This window comes from Delphinus delphis, chromosome 20 (assembly GCF_949987515.2).
Source record: "Delphinus delphis chromosome 20, mDelDel1.2, whole genome shotgun sequence".
In the NCBI taxonomy this organism is placed as follows: Eukaryota; Metazoa; Chordata; class Mammalia; order Artiodactyla; family Delphinidae; genus Delphinus; species Delphinus delphis.
This window is the reverse complement of record NC_082702.1, coordinates 10,155,343-10,176,866: the sequence shown is the minus strand read 5'-3', so window position 1 is coordinate 10,176,866 and position 21,524 is coordinate 10,155,343. Positions and strand designations below refer to the sequence as shown.

General features: G+C 46.6%; 1 non-coding gene across 1 annotated transcript; it reads right to left on the bottom strand.

The window, feature by feature from the left end:
* Positions 1-15,939: 15,939 nt before the first annotated feature.
* LOC132417388 (U6 spliceosomal RNA) lies at positions 15,940-16,043 on the bottom strand. Its single transcript, XR_009517826.1, has one exon. It is a non-coding gene; the product is annotated as a U6 spliceosomal RNA (small nuclear RNA).
* Between the last annotated feature and the right edge of the window lie 5,481 nt (positions 16,044-21,524).

Here is a 21,524-nt window from a genome sequence, read left to right as displayed (position 1 = left end):
AATAACCCATTGTCTGGAGGTACCGCAGTTTATTTATCCATTCACCTGCTGAAGGGCATCTTGGCTGCGTCCAAGTTTGGGCCATTATGAATTTAAAGCTGCTCTAAACATTTGTGTGCAGGTTTTTGTGTCGATATACGTTTTCAGCTCCTTTGGATAAATACCAAGAAGCATGATCGTTGGCACACACTTTTTATCTTTCTATTCCAATCCAACATCGCTGGTTTGTTCTAGTTTTCTCTAAGAGGGACTTTTAGAGGGCAAAATCCTACAGATTTTGAAAGAACGAAAGATGCAACAGCAAGAACGCTTAGAAAGATGAAAAGCACCCAGATGAGTGAAAAGATCTTAGCAGTCCTGAGAAAAATAACCTAGAAGAGAACAACAGCTGAGAACCAACTTTAAGCAGCAAAATTCCCTCCAATTTGAGGAGTCGTCTGAAACAGCTACAGTGTACGTGGGAAGGGAGTTGATTGCAAGTCTGTTTAAGAAGCAGCCAGATATCCCTGTTAGCCTCTCCTAACTGCAGATGAGGCAACCACACCTCCTGTGTTCTGTGAAGAGCCTAGGGATTCATCCTGGGCGTGGGGGGTGGAGCCGGCTGGAGGGGAAATAAGAGGATATGTGGCCTGGAGTGGGGTATGGGGGAGCTCAGTCCATTCTGAAAACAAGCAGACTGAGAGAATGAATGTACACTCTTTCTCTACCTGACGTAAAACAGAAAAACTAAGATATAGACACGGAAGCTTCCTATTAGAGTTGGCCGATGCCCTGCCTTGAGCTGGGCCAATTTACACACCTCCCCCCGCCAAACTCCCCGTGGAAGTGCCCACTTCCTTCCAATGGCAAATAGCGTCAGCAACGGATTTTATCTTTGCCAATCTCATAGGTGAAAAATGGTACTCAGGGTAGTTTTAAATGGCAGGAAATGAAATTAAAACCGTAGTGAGACAAGCATTTCACGCCTATCAGATTGGCAACATTTTTGAAGTCTAACAATACTGATTGTTGGCGTGGAGGTGAAACAACAGAATATTTACACCCTGTGGGTGAGAACGGACATTGACATGACCGCCTGGGGAGACAGCTTAACCGATAGCTGACGACGTTCCCACTGCACACCCCAGTGCATGCTCTTTGTGAATAGAAACACTGGTAACTAAGTGCCCACTAACAGGAGAATGAAGTTGTAAGTTTTGGTATATTGATAGAGTGGAAAGCTATATACAGCAATGAAACTGAATTAACTAAAGATATAAGTATAAACATGGATGAATCCCCCCAACATAACATCAGCAGACCACAGCAAGCTGCAGAAGAATACATTCAGGATGTTATCCTTCATCTAAAGTTAAAAAATAAGCAAATGGGGCTTCCCTGGTGGCGCAGCGGTTGAGAGTCCGCCTGCCAATGCAGGGGACGCGGGTTCGTGCCCCGGTCCGGGAAGATCCCACATGCCGCGGAGCGGCTGCGCCCGTGAGCCATGGCCGCTGAGCCTGCGCGTCCGGAGCCTGTGCTCCGCAATGGGAGAGGCCACAACGGTGAGAGGCCCGTGTACCGCAAAAAAAACCAAAAAAAACAAATGACTGGTATGGATCGCTGGGTTTGTAAGCACCTGCCCTATAAGTTTAAAGGAATGTGGGAGCAATAAAAGATGCCCCAATTGCGATATTGGTTGCTTCTGGTGGGCAAGGAGAAGGCTGTTATCCAGGAGGAGTAATTAGCAGGTTTCACCTAAATTGATGACATTTTGCCCTTGAACTGGATGGTCAAGATAGGGATGTTCATTGTTCCTTGTAACATTAGCACGTTGTAAATATTTCATAAGGCAAATGAGAAATGAGGGTAGGTGTCCCAGGCAGAGGGAACAGCAGGGATGAAGGTCCTGAGGCAGGAGGCTGGGATGCTGAGAGCAAAGAGCCGAGTGCACAGGGAGTGAGATGTGACGAAACAGCCAACAGGGGCCAGACCAGGCCGGGGCCCCCTTAAGAACTGTGTTCCTTTCTCCTGAGAACAACAAGGAATCATGGAAAGAATTTAAGCATGTAAGTTACACGATCAGATTTGCACTTTGAAATGATTGTATCAGCTACTGGATGAAAAGCAGAGGGAAGCTGGAGTGGGAGCCCGTAAGCCCAGTCAGGAGTGGTGACAAATTGAAATTATAATAGAGTGACCCCAGTTCAGGTGTTCAAAAACGGAGTCAAGCGGCCTTTGAGCGTCTGGTCTCAGACACCTCTCTGCACCACTGAGAACTTGAACTTTCTTTGAACCGTGCGGGATCCGGGGACACCACCAGCTGTAGTCAGAACAATAACCTGCCGGCTGCAGCCTTTTCCTCTCAAGTTCTCTCCTTGTAACTGTGCAACCATTTCGGACCCCAACCAATTCTTACTTAACAAGCACCCTTACTGCTTGCCAGCTCCAATTATAATTCTTGAGAAACAACTCATGTAACTAACTGTAACTTTGCAAGTTTGCTCTTATAAGTCTCCCCTATTTTGTAATCCAGCGGAGAGCAATTCAAGTGCTTCTTGAATCTGTGTCTCCTGGGCTGCAGTCCAAACAAACCCCCAATAAACATCTTTTTATTTCAATCAGGTCTTTGTTTCTGAAATTTTGACTAACAGTAGGTTGGTGTAAGGACCCAGGTGAGGCACAATGGTGGCTTAGATCACCTTCCGAACCTGCAAGTACAGGGCTCTGGAGACAAGTGGTTGGAGTCAAGAACTGTCTAGGAGGTGAAATCAATAGCCCTGCTTAAGGGGGATGGAGGGGAGGAGGAGGTCAAGGGTGACTCCTAGCTCTCTGGCTTGAGCCCCTGAATGGATGGGGATATAGAAAATATGGTTTCCTATTGTCACCGTATCAAATTACTACAAATTTAGTGGCTTAAAACAACATAGAGGGCTTCCCTGGTGGCGCAGTGGTTGGGAGTCAGCCTGCCAATTCAGGGGACACGGGTTCGAGCCCTGGTCCAGGAAGATCCCACACGCCGCAGAGCAGCTAAGCCCGTGCGCCACAACTACTGAGCCTGTGCTCTAGGGCTCGCGAGCCACAACTACTGAGCCCACGAGCCACGACTACTGAAGCCCACGTGCCTAGAGCCCGTGCTGTGCAACAAGAGAAGCCACCACAACGGGAAGCCCGCGCACCACAACGAAGAGTAGCCCCCGCTCGTCGCAACTAGAGAAAGCCCGTGCGCAGCAACGAAGACCCAACGCAGCCAAAAATAAATAAAATTTACAAAAAAGCTTTCAAACAAAAAACAACATAGATTTGGGGACTTCCCTGGTGGTCCAGTGGGTAAGACTCCGTGCTCCCAAAGCAGGGGGCCAGGGTTTGATCCCTGGTCCGGGAACTAGACCCACGCGCATGCCGCAACTAAGACCCGCCGCGGCCAAAATAAATAAATAATTAAATAAAGTTTTAACGACCCGATGTAGATTTATTATCTTACAGTCCAGGAGGTCAGAAGTCCTAAAATCAGTGCATCAAAAGGACTGCATTCCTCCTGGGGCTCTAGGGGAGAATCCATCTCCTTGCCTTTTCCAGCTTCAGGGGGCTGCCTGCTTTCCGTGGCTCATGGCCACTTCCTCCACCTTCAAAGAAACACAGCATCTTCAGATCTCTCTCTCTGCTGAGGTTGTCACATTGTCCTCTCTCTTCTGTCAAATCTCCCTTTGCCTCCCTCCTATAAGGATACTTGTGATTATATTTTGAGCCCATCTGGATAATCAGGATAATCCCCACCCCAAGATCCTTAATTTAATCACAGCTTCAAAAGTCCCTTTTGCCATGGAAGGTAGCTCTCACAGGTTCCAGGGCTCAAGACCTGGAGATCACTGGAGGGCGTTATTCAGCCTACCATACCTGCCTGAACCAAGGAGCTCAGTCAAGGGCGCAAGCCATGCTGGGGGTGGTGAGTGCCCTGTCCTTGTCAGAAGGCCTCAGGGCATCTGAACTGGCCCCAGATCTCTGCTTGTTTTTGCTCTAGCAAAGTCCTTCCCCTGTTCTAGCCCGAGGGAAGAATGAGGGCCGGCTGAGTCCAATTAATGAGGGCTGGCTGAGTCCAATTCCCTTCCTGCTTCATGAGGTGGTGGAGCTCAGTGGTGAAAAGCGTGGCCTCTAGAGCTAGCCTGCCTGGATTCGTGTCTGAGCTTTGCCACCTCTGAGCTGTGTGACTTTGGAAAAATTGCTGAATTTCCCTGTGCATTTCCTTATGAGTATTATGGACTGACTTGTGTCTTCTCAAAATTCATGTATCGAAACCCTAATCCCCAGTACCTCAGAACATGACCGTATTTGGAGACAGAGCCTTTAAAGAGGTGATTAGGTTAAATGAGGCCATTAGGGTGGGTCCTCATCCAATCCAGCTGATGTCCACTAAGAAGAGGAAATTTGGACACAGAACAAGGAGAAACACCAGGCACCTGCAGAGGAGAGACCATGTGAGGTCACCTTGAGAAGGTGACCTGGTCTGCAAGCCAGGAAGAGAGGCCTCAGAGGAAACCAAACCTGCTGACACCTTGATCTTGGACTTCCAGCCTCTGGAATTGTGAGAACACAAATTTCTCATGCCTAAGCAACCCAGTTGGTAGAATTTTGTTATGGCAGCCCTAGCAAACGAATACATCTATTAAGTCAGGATAAGACCATTATCCGTCTCCTAGGGTTGTTATAGATGTGTCAGGTCCTGAGCTAACAGACAGGGCTGTCATTTACTGTGTCCAATGTGCTAGATGTTGGGAAAACAGCAGTGAATAAGGAAGACTGTTGGGATCGTCTGTTGCTACACAACATAGCACCCGAAACTTAGTGGCTTAATACAGCAGCACTCACTTGTGAGCTGTCCTGGGTTTACTGGGCTCAGCTGGGTGGTTCTGCGCCATGTGGTGACAGCTGGGGCTGCAGTCATCCGGATGCTTAACTAGACTTTATTTATTTATTTCATTTTTGGCTGCGTTGGGTCTTTGTTGCTGCGTGCGGGCTTTCTCTAGTTGCGGCGAGCGGGGGCTACTCTTCGTTGCGGTGCCCGGGCTTCTCGCTGCGGTGGCTTCTCTTGTTGCGGAGCACGGGCTCTAGGCGCACAGGCTTCAGTAGTTGTGGCACGCGGGCTCAGTAGTTGTGGCTCACAGGCTCTGGAGCGCAGGCTCAGTAGTTGTGGTGCACGGGCTTTGTTGTTCCGCGGCATATGGGATCTTCCTGGACCAGGGCTCGAACCAGCGTCCCCTGCATTGGCAGGCGGATTCTTAACCATTGCGCCATCAGGGAAGTCCCTTAACTAGCCTTTAAATGTCCAAAATGGCTCACTCACACGGCTCTTGGCTGGAAGCTCAGCTGGGGCCCACCTCAGTCTCCTCCTTGGGGCTCCTCCAGGTGGCACCTGGGTTTCAGGTTTCCAAGTGTATGGAAAGCAGATGATGTAGGTATTTTAAGGCCAGCCTCGGAAATTACAGTCATTTCCATCTCGTGCCAGTGGTCAAAGCAAGCCTCACGGCCAAGGCCAGATTCTAATGGGAAGGCCTCCACAGGGGCTGAGTCCCAGGGAAGTGTTCATGGATGGCTTTCTGTGGAAAGTGGCTGCCACACCAATAAAGATCGTTGCCTCACATCACATTCTAGCTCAGGGCTTTTTGATTGAAAGTTGGGCTGGGAGTTCCCTGGTGGTCTAGTGGTTAGGATTTGGTGCTTTCGCTGCTAAAAAAAAAAAAAAAAAAAAGTTGGGCTGCCAGGGATGCTCCTGCTATCCCGTCAAAGCAGGCAGGGTTCTGGGAGCTTTTCTCAAGTGCCCCACAACTTAATAGTTTCCTCTCCCACTCCTCATTCTAGAAGGTGCCTTTTTAGGTGAAGGAAATTAGCGCTTATTTCATGAGGCAGTCTTTCTCTTAAACTTTTTTTGGGGAAATTATTATGGGAAAATTGCAAAAATTGGACTGAGATACCCATATAACCCATTACTCAGCTTCCCCTAATATTAGCATCTCACATAACTAAAGTCCAATTATCAAAAGCAGGAAATTAACATTGGTACAAAACCAGTAACTCAATGACAGACCTTATTTAAATTTTAGCAGTTTTCCCTTTAATGTCCTTTTTTCTGTTCCAGAAACCAATCCAGGATCCAACACTGCATTTAGTGGTTCTTCCTCCTGAGTGTCCCCCAATCCTTATCTTCCATGGCCTTGGCACTTTTTTTTTTTTGATGTGGACCATTTTTAAAGTCTTGATTGAATTTGTTACAAGATTGCTTCTGCTTTATGTTTTAGTTTTTTTGGCTGCGAGGCATGTGGGATCTTAGCTCCCCAACCAGGGATTGAACCCACACCTCCTGCATTGGAAGGCAAAGTCTTAACCACTGGACCACCAGGGAAGTCCCAACCTTGGCACTTTTAAAGGATATCGATCAGTTATTTTGTAGAACATCCCTCAGTTTGGGTTTGTCCGAGGTTCCTTCCTGATTATATTGACAATGTGCATTTTTGTCAAGAATACCCCAAAAGTGATGTTTTGCTCCTTGGTGTGTTATATTGAGGGTGCATGATGTAGCTGTGTCTTATTATAGGTGATATTAACCTTGATTACTTGGTTAAGGTGGTGTCTGCTGGGTTTCTTCAGTGTGAGATTACTGTTTTTCCATTGTAATTGACAAATGTCTTGGGGGAGATACTTTGAGACTATGCAAATGTTCTGTTTCTCCTCAAACTTTTGCCCACTAATTTTAGCATCCATCAGTAAGTAGATCTTGCCTGCAACAATTTGATCAGGCAGTCTTTTAAATCTCTCTCTCTTTTTTTTTTTTTTTGTGGCATAAATTATGTGTGTGTTGGGGAGGTTGGGGAATCTGACGCTACTGTAGGGGAGGAGGGACTTCCTTCTACCCTCTTAGGTTCAGTGGCCGGGTCTGTGAACTAAACTGACAACAGGCAGATTAACAAGAGAAAAGTCATACAGATTTATTAATTTTCAATTTTATGTGCACAGGGGTATCATACAAAAAAAATAGTGAGAACCCCCCCCCCCAAAAACAGTGAAATCTGAGAGTTTACATACCATCTTAATAGGGGAAAGGGAGGGGAAGAGAGGTCACATATGGGAGAGAAAGTGATTTTTACAGAAGATAAATGGGCCCTTAGGAGAAGAGATGGGAGAAATGAGAGTTTGTGTCAATGTTTGTCTAGATTTGGTGCCAACTTCTAGGCTCCTCTCCTGGGATAAGAGTCAATCTTCCCTGGTTGATGAAATTCCCAGGGAGGCAATTTATGACAACTCCATTTTTTTTTGAAGAGGATCTAATTTTAGACAGGTATAGGAAGTTCAGAGAAAGCCTCTGCATTTGTTGATTCTCAAATGTCTTCACCTCAAAACAGTCCTCATGCAAATATGGCATATTTTGATCTCCTAAATTTCCCCCATCTGAAGCTTTGTCCAAAGAGTCACATATGAAAAGTTGAGTGGTTGGCTGTGGAGAGAAGATTCAGGTTAGCAGTTGAGTGGCAAGAGATCTGCAAAGTGAGATACAAACATAGATTAGAATGAGAATAAACAAAGAGCAGAGAAGGATGCTTCCCCACGTCCCAGGAAACCAGCCTCCCAGTCTGGGGAACAGGTCCGTCCAATAAAATGGCTGAGACTCATTTAATTGATGGAGAGTGTTCATCTTCTTCCTTTCTTTCTTTTTTATTTTTTGGCCACGCAGTGCCGCATGCGGGATCTTAGTTTCCCGACCACGGATCAAACCCGCTCCCCCTGCAGTGGAAGCGCGGAGGCTTAACCACTGGACCGCCAGGGAAGTCCCCTATCTTTTCTTTTTTTTTAATGTTTATTATTATTATTATTATTATTTTGGCTGCGTCAGGTCTTTAGTTGTGGCACGCGGAATCTTCATTGCTGCATGTGGGATCTTTTGCGGCGCGCGGGCTTCTCTCTAGTTGTGGCGCGCAGGCTCTGTAGTTTGCGGCACGCGGGGCTCTCTAGTTGAGGTGTGCCGGCTCAGTAGTTGTGGCACGTGGGCTTAGATGCCCCGCGGGCTTAGATGCCCCGCAGCATGTGGGATCTTAGTTCCCCCACCAGGGATCAAACCCCTGCCCCCTGCAATGGAAGCGCGGAGTCTTAACCATTGGGCCGCCAGGGAAGTCCCCTATCTTCTCTTTTAAAAGGTATAAACTAGACACTGTTTGTCCTGTCGGATTCACATAAAGGCAGCATTTTCTGCCAATGATTTCACAAGCTCCTCCTTGCTTGCAGTCAGTGTACCCAGGGTGGGACAATTTGGGGATACAACAGAGGCTAAGCTATTACCTTCTGATTGGAGCACTTGCAATGTCCGCATATGCTATCGAACTCCTGTTCTATGACCACGGAAGATTCAGGATCGCCTTTTCCAACTTTTCCCCAAAGTTGGAAATAAGACTCTCACCACTGAAACTATCCCGGCCATACACAAGTGGATTTTCTATGTCTTCTCGTCTTTGTGAACGAAGGAGCACACATCTGTAATTTGCTGGCATTTAAGGTGGACAGCCTGGCGATGGAGGGAACCCGGTGTACGAGTCACACTGTCCTGACCACTTAGTTAGGAAGATACCTTATCACCACAGGAGAGAAAAAGGTCAGTGTGGTTCACCAACAGGGTCAGAGTAAATCCTACAGTTCCCTAGGATCGGGGAGGTTCACAACCTTTGTCCTTTGGGCATATCACCACCTGGACACCTCCACTCTCCACGTGCTTCTGTCCACTTGCAAGAGTGTTGCCAGACCAGGTTCATCCGCCCAACACACAGCAAGTCAAACACGGAGGTGCCACGGTTTGCAGCACAGAAGGGGTTATTCTCCTCCCAAGGCAGCCAAGCGAGCAGATGGGGAGAGCAGATCTCAAATCCGCCTCCCCAAAGGCGAGGGGCTCGGGATATTGATGGGCCAAAGAAGCAGGGTGGTCTTAGGCGGGGGAAAGGTGATGGGAGGGAGGGAGAAGGTGAGGTAATCGGTGTTCTGCGCAGGCGCATCTAAGCTACATTCTTCTTCATGGGATGCGAGAGCAAATTTGGGAGAATTTGGGGCTGTGATGTCAGAAGGTCACCCATCCAACAAACAAGTCTGTTCTGTGCAGACTCCCATCAGCCATGTTGGTTGCATCTGGTTTCAGCCAGTTTTGTTGTATTACAAGCAGAGGGGTTTATAACAAGCTATTCCCTTAGCTACTGCTCTGTTAGACAAGCTCTAGACTTTCTGTGAGTCACCAGTTTCTGTTGTGGGTTTTTAAACCCTAGGCTTCGTGGTTTGAAGAGCAGGACAGGTTGCAGAATATCTGGTCTGGGAGGCCAGCGGTCCAGCTTTGGCAACTGTAAGGCTTGGCTTTGTCACCTGAGCAAGTGAGTCCAGATTTGGGGTTTCCCCATAGATAACTGGTGGTGTCAGGCAGCCTGATCATGGGAACAGCTGGGCTCCTCCAGGTCGTTCATGGGTGGCCTGTGAACCAACAGAAACTTTTGGTGATCTCGCAGTTTTTGTCATTAGCGTTAGTGCTAGAAACACTTCTGCCCTCTGTGAGCGGTTTGAGGACGTTGCCTCTAGAATCAAACCACAGGGTTTGGTCGCCGTATTACCTTAACAGGTCACCTCTGGTCTAGCATCATGCCTGTTCACACAGCAAAGGGACAAGTTCCATTCCAATGATTTTTTAAAAAATTTTTATTTATTTTTGGCTGCATTGGGTTTTCATTGCTGCGCGCGGGCTTTTCTCTAGTTGCCGCGAGCGGGGCCTATTCTCTGTTGTGGTGCGTGGGCTTCTCATTGCGGTGGCTTCTCTTGTTACAGAGCATGGGCTCTAGGCATGTGGGCTTCAGTAGTTGTGGCACACAGACTCAGCAGTTGTGGCTCGCAGGCTCTAGAGCGCAGGCTCAGTAGTTGCGGCACACGGGCTTAGTTGCTCCGCGGCATGTGGGATCTTCCCGGACCAGGGATCGAACCCGCGTCCCCTGCATTGGCAGGTGAATTCTCAACCACTGCACCAGCAGGGAAGTCCCTTTTCCCATGTTTTTACCCGAGCAAGAGATAGACCTTGAGCTGCCATAGAGGGATTTCCGAGCCCAATGAACTCACCAGAGAGGGAGATGGAGTTGGGGTGTTTTGGGGTCATGGATACCATATCCTTTCGTTCATCCATCTTCTGTAGTTAGTTCATCAGGTGATCATATTGGCAGAATGAAAACTGGGTCAGGTTCCTTTTCTTGACTAGATTTTTTTTTTTTTTTGGGCCACGCTGCACGGCATGCAGAATCTTAGTTCCCTGACCAGGATCCAACCCATGCCCCCTGCAGTGGAAGCACAAAGTCTTAACCACTGGTCCACCAGGAAAGTCCCTCTTGACTAGATTATGACATAACCAGCAATCAGACTGATTCATTAACATGGCCATGATTTGGAAGATGGGTGCAGGGGGCTGCTCGTTTGTCCTTGACCTACGGAAAAAGCAGTCGGAGTGGATAGGAGTAAGATACAGTTTGAAAGAGAGCCATGATGCATGAACAGAGACAGAATAGGACCGATGGAGGCAAGCCACTTCCCATCAGCCTTTCAACAAATGGGAGAAAAGGAGAAACTTTCGTTTAAATTGTCAAAGGAGTTTTGTTTTGTTTTCCTGCTGTCCTGGGAGGGGGTGTTCAAAGGAAGAGGAAAGAAAAACCAAAAAAGTGAAGATGAAGTTCTTGATCTGTGATCTTGGGAAGTAGCTGTCTCCTTCTGGGCATCGTCAGCTGCAGGAGCCGGGGAACTGGCTCCGGAACTTTTTCGTTGGAGGTCATCATCTGTAGGGATGGGCTTGCGAGTGTCCTGGGAGTGCTGACCTGGGTCTAGTTTGGCATGTTTCCTGGGAATCCAGCAGGATCTCTCTTTTATTGTGATGGCAGGGCAGGTGGTCAGCAATACTCGCGAGATCCTTCCCAGCGAGGTGATAGCAGTGCTTTCTTCCAAAACCTTGACATACACTGGATCTCCTGGTCAGAAGGAGGACAAGGCATGTTGATCGGTGGCGGCCTGTCAACAGCATGCTCCAAGAACACAGGTAGACCTCTTTTATTGCACTTTGCTCTACTGCACTTCACAGGTGCTGCATTTTTACAAACTGAAGGTTTGTGGCAACGCTGCGTGGAGCAGGTCTGTTGGCGCCATTTTTCCAACAGCATTTGCTCGCTTCATGTCTCTGGGTCAGTAATTCTTACAATATTTCAAACTTTTTCATTAATGCTCTATTTGCTATCATGATCTGTGCTCAGTGATCCTTGATGTCACTATTGTAATTATTTTTGGGGTGCCAGGAGCAGCACCCGTCTGTAAGACGGCGAACTTAATTGATAAATACTGTGTGTGTTCTGACTGCTTCACCGACCGGCCCTTCCTCTGTCTTTCTCCCTCTCCTCGGGCCTCCCTGTTCCCTGAGACACAACAATGTCGAAATTAGGCCAATTACTAACCCTACAGGAACCTCTAAGTGTTCAAATGAAAGGAAGAGTCACGTGTCTCTCACTTAACATCAGAAGCTAGAGGGGACTTCCCTGGCGGTCCAGTGGTTAGAACTCCGCGCTTGCACTGCAACGGGCAGGGGTTCGATCCCTGGTCGGGGAACTAAGATCCCACAAGCCACGTGGTGAGGCCAAAAAAAAGGAAAAAAAAGCTAGAAAGGATTAAGCTTAATGGAGGCATGTTGAAAGCCAAGATAGGCCGAAAGCTTGGCCTCTCTTGCCGACCAGTTTAGCCAAGTTGCGATCGCAAAGGAAAAGTTCTCGAAGGAAATGAAAAGTCCTACTCCAGTGAACATGCGAATGACAAGAAAGCCAAACAGCCTTATTGCTGAGACGGAGAAAGTGTGAGTGGTCTGGATAGAAGAGCAAACCGGCCACAACGTTCCCTTCAGCGAAAGCCTCCTCCAGAGCAAGGCCCTAACTCTCTTGAATTCTGTGAAGGCTGAGAGAGGCGAGGAAGCTGCAGAAGAGAAGTCTGAAGCCAGCAGAGGTTGGTTCCTGAGGTTTAAGGAAAGAAGCCGCCTCCGTAACCTAAAGGTGCAAAGTGAAGCAGCAAGTGCTGACGGAGAAGCTGCAGCAAGTTACCCAGAAGGTCTAGCTAAGAAATTCATGAAGGAGGCTACACTAAACAACAGATTTTCAACGTACATACAGTTCATAAAGCCATAGCTGCCATAGATAGTGATTCCTCTGATAGATCTGGGCAAAGTACATTTTTTAATATATATTTTAATTTATTTTTGGCTGAGTTGGGTCTTTGTCGCTGCACGCAGGCTTTCTCTAGTTGTGGTGAGCGGGGGCTACTCTCCGTTGCGGTGCCCGGGCTTCTCACTGCGGTGGCTTCTCTTGTTGTGGAGCACGGGCTCTAGGCGCGCGGGCTTCAGTAGTTGCAGCACACGGGCTCAGTAGTTGAGGCACGCGGGCTCTAGAGCGCAGGCTCAGTAGTTGTGGTGCACGGGCTTAGTTGCTCCGCGGCATGTGGGATCTTCCCAGACCAGGGATTGAACCCATGTCCCCTGCATTGGGAGGCAGATTCTTAACCACTGTGCCACCAGGGAGGTCCCAGAAAAGTAAATTTTGAAACCTTCTGGAAAGGACTCACCATTCTAGACGGTTGAGGAGGATGTTACAAGGTATGACATTTTAGGGAGCATCCCAGAGTTTGTGCAAAGCAAGCAGCTTGTTTCTGCTGTAAATTTATTTATGTATTTATTTCCACCGTTCCTTAGTCTGATTCCAGTCACAGAGGAATACCAAACTGAGGGATAATCTCAGTTCTTCACTTCTTTTCCACCATCATAGCATCAGCACATCTAGTTGGATAACCTCCAGCCCCTCCAGTAAACATGCAATCAGCAAACAGCAGAAATAGCTCGAAGCCGGAGGTCAATGTATGGAACGTGTGTGGGACAGTGCAAGGGTCACTGTGGACCTTGGAGGATTTCCTGAGATAAGCTGTTCTCCAGAGACCTGCCGAGAGTCCCGAACGGCACATCAGGAAATACTTTGCTTAGAAATTTTATGGATGCCGGCGCGGAACCCATTGTCCTTTAGTTGCTTTGTTGCCGCCCGTCTGCACTCAGGTTCCACCTAACGGGAGATAAGGCAGCCAGCAGGTCAAATCATAGCTCAATAAAAAAAGAAAAAGAAAGGAGGGGGGGGGCACTGGAAGTCCATTTGGCCCGATGTATAATCCGCTAGTGAATGTTTGGTTCATTTTTTAAAACTTGAGGTGTAATTGACTTTTTTCTTTCTGGCTGCATCTCGGCCTGTGGGATCTTAGTTCCCCAACCAGGGATCGAACCCGGGCCCCCTGCAGGGGAAGCGCGGAGTCTTAACCGCTGGACCGCCAGGGAAGTCCCGACATACAACATTCTATTAGTTTCGCGTACACAACATAGTGATTCGATATTTGTATATATTGTGAAATGATCGCAATAAGTCCAGTTAACATTCGTCACCATACATAGTTAAAAAAACAATTTTTTTCCTTGTGGTAAAGAGTTGTAAGATCTACTCTCTCAGCCGTTTTCAAATATGCGATGCGGTATTATGAACTACAGTCACCATGCCCTACGTTACATCCTCAGGACATACCGTTTGGCACCCTTTTGTAGCCATTTGTCTTTTTCAGTTTGTGGGGCACTTACCTGACTAACTGATAATATCGGTCGGGGATAAAGGCAGGTTTAGACATTGGGTGGAGAAGGGGTGCGGGGGGTGGGGCGTTTAGCACCCTTATGGCCTCTGTTCATCCCTGGAGATGGAGTGTCAGTCTCCACGGTGCGGGCTCCACGGAGGACAGCAGTGACTTTAGCAGGGAGGTCAATGAGACCGTAATAGGGCAGCAGTGATATCCCCGTTGGCAGTCGGGGTACCAGCAGAGGTTAATAAGAATCCGTGGGATTTCCACGTGCGCCAGCAGCGCAGCAGACTCCAAAAGCGTATCTGGAGTCGGCGTATGTACTGCCTGTTTGCAAGCTCTAGGAGGAGCTATGAGCTGGGCTGCTTGGGCTGACTTTACAGCGGGCGAAGCATATACCTCCAGCATTTCATGTGGGGAAATTCGGGCACGACTGGTGATCAGGTATCCCCGGGAATTTCATCTACAGGAGCCATCGCAAAATGGAAGTCCGGGTTGTCTGAGCGGGTGTCTAAGAGGTGCTCTCATGGCTTTGAGACCGTTTCTCTAGTTGCAGGGCAATCGGGTGGATGGCGTGGGGCTCTCCATCACCAGAGAGGGACAGTAGCGCAAACGGGTTTAAAGTGTTACAGCGATGGAAGATGATGGTGGGGTGGGTTCCTAGGGCCAACTGTGTAGACAGGGGCCGTGTCATAGGAACAGCAGGGGGAGCAGAGGGGACTGGGGAGCCCCGTGTGAGGGTGGTGAGGGGGCCGTGCCAGATGCCACAGGGTCTAACTGACCTGGGAAATACGCTACAGGACTTATCTGAGAAGCCAAAAGTTGTCCTAAAATACCTACAGCAATTCCACCATCTTCGTAGCAATAGAGGTGAAAAGCTTTGTCAAAATGAGGTCAGCCAAGAGCTGGGGGTGTAGACAATGACCATTTTAAAGTTTCAGGGGACCGATGTCCATTGCAGCACTATTTACAGTAGCCAAGATATGGAAGCAACCTAAATGTCCGTCAACAGAGGAATGGATAAAGAAGATGTGGTATATATATATGCAATGGAATATTACTCAGCCATAAAAAAGAACTAAATAATGCCATTTGCAGCAACATGGAGGGACCTAGAGATTGTCATACTGAGTGAAGTAAGTCAGACAGAGAAAGACAAATATATGATATCACTTATATGTGGAATCTAAAAAAATAATACAAATGAACTTACATACAAAAGAGAGATAGACCCACAGACATAGAAAACAAACTTATGGTTACCAAAGGGAAAGGGGGGGGATAAATTAGGAGTTTAGAAATTAACATAAACACACTAGTATGTATAAAATAGACTGCCAACAAAGACCTATGGTACAGCACAGGGATTTTGTAATAACCTATAAGGGAAAAGAATCTGAAAAAGAATAGATATGTAAGTATATGTATAATGAATCACTCTTCTGTACACTTGAAACTAACACAACATTGTAAATCAGCTATGCTTCAGTTACAAGAAAACAGTTTCAGAGGAGGTTCATGCTTCCGAGGGCCAGGACGTGGGCTCCAGGTAGCATCTGGAAGGAGGGCAAGTAAAGCTTGAACAAGGGCAGCAAAAATAGGAATCCGTTGGCGGCAGTAGCCAGGTGTGTCAGGGATTTACACGGCTGCTTTTTTGATTCGGGGAGAGGGATGGACAGAAGGGATTTAAGGCGTTTTGGGGTGAGTTTTGTGAGTCCCCTGCAATAACTCCTGTCCTGAATAGGTGGCAGTGGTTAGCAGCCACTGAAACGTAGATCTGAAAGCTTTCTGGTCTTGTCTAGTGAGTGCCCTAAGGAGAACGAGAGGGTCTGTCTGGTCACCATGCTCGTCTAGTTACAGAGTAAGAGACCACCCATGTCTTGAGCAAGGTTGGGGCCCGGGGTAACGGCTACAAAGCGAAATCAACTGTGAGGACTTGGGAAGATAATAGAGGAAGACACCCAACATCCCTGAGGTACATGAGTCCATGTTAATCGTCTCCCTTGAAACGTAACTGCAGAGAGAAATTGTGAGTGAGGAGTCAACAGCGGGGGAAAGAAAGCTGAGCAGAGGTCAATCCCTGTAAACCAGGCTGCGGCAGCGGGGGCTGATGTGAGGATAGCGGCTGGATTAGGGACTCGGGTGGAGAGGGGTGGCAAGAGTTTACGGATTTACCCCCTTGTACAAATACTAAAATAAATAAAAAATTTTAAACATCTTTATTGGAGTATAATTGCTTTACAATGCTGTGTTAGTTTCTGCTTTATAACAAAGTGAAAAAATATGGAACACTTCACAAATTTGTGTGTCATCCTTGTGCAGGGGCCATGCTAATCTCTGTATCGTTCCAATTTTAGTATGTGTGCTGCCGAAGTGAGCATATAAATTTTTTAAAAAAGAAATCCCATTCCCGATCCTCTATCTTTTTAAAAAATATTGATTTATTTATTTAGGCTGTGCTGGGTTTTAGTTGCAGCACACGGGATCTTTAGTTATGGCATGCAGGCTTCTTAGTTGTGGCATGCATGCAGGATCTAGTTCCCCAGCCAGGGATCGAACCCGGGACCCTTGCATTGGGAGCATGGAGTCTCACCCACTGGACCACCAGAAAAGTCCCCTGATCCCCTATCTTAAGTTAAATGTTGGGTGCTGGGGTGTGACTGAGGATAGACTGACCTTGTCCTTGATGGGGAATTGCCCCCAGAAGGGGGAGAACGGACCCTCTGAGGGCTTGGTGTTCTAGGATGATTGCTTTTTTTTGTTGTTTTTCTGGCTGTGTTAGGTCTTCGTTGCTGTGTGCGGGCTTTCTCTAGTTGAGGCGAGTGGGGGCTACTCTTCGTTGTGGTGTGCGGGCTTCTCATTGCGGTGGCTTCTCTTGTTGCAGAGCATGGGCTCTAGGCGTGCGGGCTTCAGTAGTCGTGGCACACGGGCTTGGTAGTTGTGGCTCGCAGGCTGTAGAGCACAGTCTCAGTTGTGGCACATGGGCTTAGTTGCTCCGCAGCATGTGGGATCTTCCTGGACCAGGGTTCGAACCCGTGTCCCCTGCGTTGGCAGGCGAATTCTTAACCACTGAGCCAGGGTTAGTCCCAGGGAAGTCCCCTGGATGATTGCTTTTTAAGATTTCCTTTATTTGAAGTTCAGGACAACTGCTTTCCCAATGCCTGGCTTTTTACACAATGTGCAGTTGTCTTGGGACAAAGGCAAGGACTGTTGATTTTAATTGCTTTTTCCTCCTGCTTTCCTGAAGGCTATTTTGCAGTCTCTGTAATAACATTGAGAGATTGTCCATCCCAACTGCACAATTTTGGATTTGCCTCTTTATATCAGGGAGAAGATTTCCAACTAAAACAGAAATCAAAAGATTTCTGTGTTCTGGGGCTTTTGGGTTTGGTGCAGCGTGTCTTTGAAAAGTCTGCGTAACGCCTTCCACAGAGATCTGGGGATGTTCGTCTTCTTTCTGAGCGCACAATTCAACCCGGAACCAGTTCACCTTTGGAGGAAAGGCCTTCAGCATCGTTCCTATCAGCCTCTACCTGCATCATTTCCTGGTCATTTGCAGGAGGGCCTGGGAAGGATGGGCCACCAGTTTCCCCGGTGTGGGGAGTTTTCTCCAGGAGGTCTTGGCGTATAGCTATAGTATAATCACAGGTGGAAAGAACGCCCCTTAGAAGCTGCCCCTGTGAGCAGGGTTATAAATGCCCACTAATCTTTCTAGCTCCTCTCACCATTTGGCAGGATCTTCTGAAAGTGAGAGTAAAGGGGCTTTGTAGTTTAAAAGATCTGCTGGTGTCCAGGGCACGTGAACTCTTTGTGTTGGGGGTCCAGGATACATTCACCAAGCCCTTTGCCTGGGAAAGCCTGAAGCTGATGGGTTTTGATTATAGAGCCCTGGGAAGTACTCCTGATGGCCAGAGATGGCAAGACAGATCCTGCAGCCTCTGCCAGGTTTTCTTCCTCAGCCTCAGTATTTACATAAATAACCTACATCCCCCAGGCCTGGAGGATCCTGCCAGAGTGCTTTCTGGAGTTCTCGCAGGGAAAGGGAACTTAATGCTCGCAGCTGGGTGTTTGAGAGATTTTTCTGGGGAGGTTGGAGGAGTTTTAGGAATTAAAGGAATTTGCTGAGGAGGTGAGATTAGATTCGGGGAGGGGGATTTGGGGCAGGGACCCAGAGATCCAAAGATCTTCTGGAGGGTCAGCGACAGGGAGTTGGTTATAAAGGGGCATATAGGAGGGTGGAAAAGGGGAATTTATGGGGGCTGTGGATTTTCATTTTTGTTCTAAGTCTGATTTCTGTTTTTTACTCTTGTTAAAGGAGTCCCTAAGGTTAGCCAGAATTCTCTTTTGTGTCCCTCTATCAATTTGATCTTGGTAACAATAGGACATTTATATAGGATGAGAGGTCTCTAAAATCTTTTTTTTTTTTGGCTGCTTCGGGTCTTAGTTTCGGCACGTGGGCTCTTTGTTGCGCTTGGGCTTCTCTCTAGTTGTGGCCTGCGGGTTTTCTCTTCTCTAGTTGTGGCGCATGGGCTCCAGGGCACGCATGGGCTCTGTAGTTTGCGGCACGCCGGCTCTCTCATTGAGGCGTGCAGGCTCAGTAGTTGTGGTACCCGGCCTAAGTTGCCCTGGGGCATGCAGGATCTTAGTTCCCCGACCAGGGATCGAACCCACGTCCCCTGCATTGGAAGGCAGATTCTTTACCACAGGACCACCAGGGAAGTTCCCTCTAAAATCTTTTAGAAATGTAAATGTTTTTCCAAATCAAAGGATCCCTTATCTCACCATTGATGGGTAGGATCTTCAAAGGTGTATCCATTCTAATAGTGACTCAATCCAATAAGCCTTTTTATGGCCAGACCCAGAGGTAATTTTCCTGGCTTAGAATAAATGTTCACCATGGATGCAAGAGGCATCACCCAAACTGGTTGCAGAAGACATACCTCCCATGATCCAAAAGACCACTCCCAAAGATAGCCCTTAAGGAGGCAAAGATCCTTATTGCCACGGGTGGTAAAAAATATTTATGAAAACTCATGTCTCCAGTCTCCCACAGAAATGAGACACTTCCAGTCACAGACCTGGTAATCTGCGACTACAAGCAGACAAGACTGGGATGGGATTTTCCCACCACGACAAGGCAACAAGGATAGAGCAACACAGCCCCTGATGGACTCGGACTCCTAATTAAAATGAACTCCCCTGAGAGCTGGCACCATCAGAGAAAGAAAATACTGCTTGTCACTTCGCATCTGGGGTTCCTACACCCTGCTGGCCGGACACTTGATGGAAGCCGTGCCCCCCCTCTGGGCAAACCAGAGAGAGTGTTCTCACTGGTTACAAAGCCGAGCTCTCGGGACACCAGAGGAGATGAAAGGAGAGTTTCATCTGGTTTGGTTTTTTTATGGGTGACCCACAGCAAAGTTTGTCTAGATAGATGCCAGTCTGGGAACTGTAAACTCACCAGGCTGTGAGGCCAGCTCAAACCCCAGGCTTGTAGAACCTTTACCTTTCTTCTACCTTATGATTCTCCTAATGACAATCAACACAAGAGACAACCATCATCAAAAAGTCTACAAATAATAAGTGCTGGAGAGGGTGTGGAGAAGAGGGAACCCTCCTGTACTGTTGGTGGGAACGTAAATTGGTGTAGCCACTATGGAGAACGGTATGGAGTTTCCTCAAAAAAACCATAGAGCTACTATATGATCCAGCAGTCCCACTCCTGGGCATATATCCAGAGAAACTCTAATTTGAAAAGACACATGCACCCCAGTGTTCATAGCAGCACTATTTACAATAGCCAAGACACGGAAGCCACCTAAGTGTCCATCGACAGATAAATGGATAAAGAAGATGTGGTACATATATACAATGGAATATTACTCAGCCATAAAAAAGGAATGCCATTTGCAGCAACATGGATGGACCTAGAGATTATCATACTAAGCGAAGTACCTCATAAAGAGAAAGACAAATACCATGTGATATCACCTATATGTGGAATCTAAGAAAATGATACAAATGAACTTATTTACAAAACAGAAACAGACTTATAGACATGAAAACAGACTTATGGTTACCAAAGGGGAAATGGCGGGGGAGGGAAAATAGATAAACAACAAGGACCTACTTTTAGCACAAGGAATTACATTCAATATCTTGTAACAACCTCTAACAAAAAAGAATAAAAAATATATATATATATATATATATACACATACACATACAGGCAAAGGAACACAATGACCATCAAAACAGGGAAAGGATGAATTAAAACCCAGAGTACTCAAGACAAAAAACACAGGAATCACTATACACCCCCAAAACTAGTTCATATTAATGTTTTCTCCAGCTAAGGTAAGTTTAGAAGGGAGAAATACCATAGGGACCTGTACTGCTGGGTTTGATCAGACCCCACGCAGAGAAAAGAAGTCTTACCTTTTGCTGCCTCCAGAGTGGACAGAATGTTCCAGCCAATGAGATCTCATCCCCGTTGCTGGAAATCATAGGGGAGGGAAGACTTGCCTTCTGCTCTCCTGGGTCTCCGATGGCTGGGTCTGCGAACTAAACTGATGACAGGCAGATTAACAGGAGAAAAGGCAGACAAACTTATTAATTTTTAAGAACTGAAGTATAGTCGGTTTATAGTGCTTCAGGTGTACAGCAAAGTGATTCAGTTGATATATATATATGTATTCTTTTTCAGATTCTTTTCCATTATGGTTTATTACAAGTTATTGAATATAGTTCCCTGTGTTATATATAATAGTACGTCCTTGTTGTTTATCTATTTTATATATAAAAGTGTGTATCCGTTAATCCCAAATTCCCAAATTATCCCTCCCCAAATATATTAATTTCACGTGCATGGTTGTATCAGAAAAGAAGAGTACCCCTCAAAAGCAGTGAGAGTTGAAAGCTTATATACCATCTTCACGGGGAAAGGGAGGGGGAGAGAGACCACTTATGGGAGAGCAAATGATTTTTATGGAAGATAAACGGGCCTTAAGGAGAACAGATAGGCAATTTGATAGTTTGTGACAATATCTGTCTGGGTTGTGCTGTCGACTTCTGGTCTGCTCTCCTAGGGAAGCAATTTCTGACAAGTGAGTTCTTTTTTTTTTTTTAAGGATCGATTTTTAGGTAGATAAGGGGAGTTCAGAGAAAGCTTCTCCTACATTTATTGATTCTCAAATGTCTTCAGCTCAAAATAATCTTTATGCCAGCACCCACTCTCCAAGCACTGTGCTTTTTCTCCCCTAAAGCAGAGGAATCACTATTTACCCAGATAAACAAAAGTTGAAGGAGTTCATTACCACTAGACCTGCCCTGCAAGAAACATTAAAGGGGGTCCTTCAGGTTGAAATGAAAATAAGTTACTACTCGAAGCCATATGAAGATATAAAGTCCTCCCATAAAGGTAATACACTGGCAAATATAAAAGCCAGTATTATTTTAATCTAGAATTGTAACTCCACTTTTTAAAAATTATTATTATTATTGTTTTTGTCCATGCCACTCAGCTTGCAGGATCTTAGTTCCCTGACCAGGGATTGAACCCGGGCTATGGCAGTGAAAGCCCTAACCACTGGACCACCAGGGAGTTCCCCACTTTTAATTTTCTATAGAATTTAAAAGACAAATGCATATATTAATTACTTAATTACTTATAGATTATAAATTATTAATGTAATGCAATAACAGTAACAGAAAGAAGAAAAAAACACATGATTATCTCAACTGAGGCAGAAAAAGCCTCAATTTTGACAAAATTCAAAATTTTTCGTGATGAAAATATCCAACAAACTAGGAATAGAAGGAAATTACCTTAACATAATCAGGCCTTTTATGAAAAGCCCACA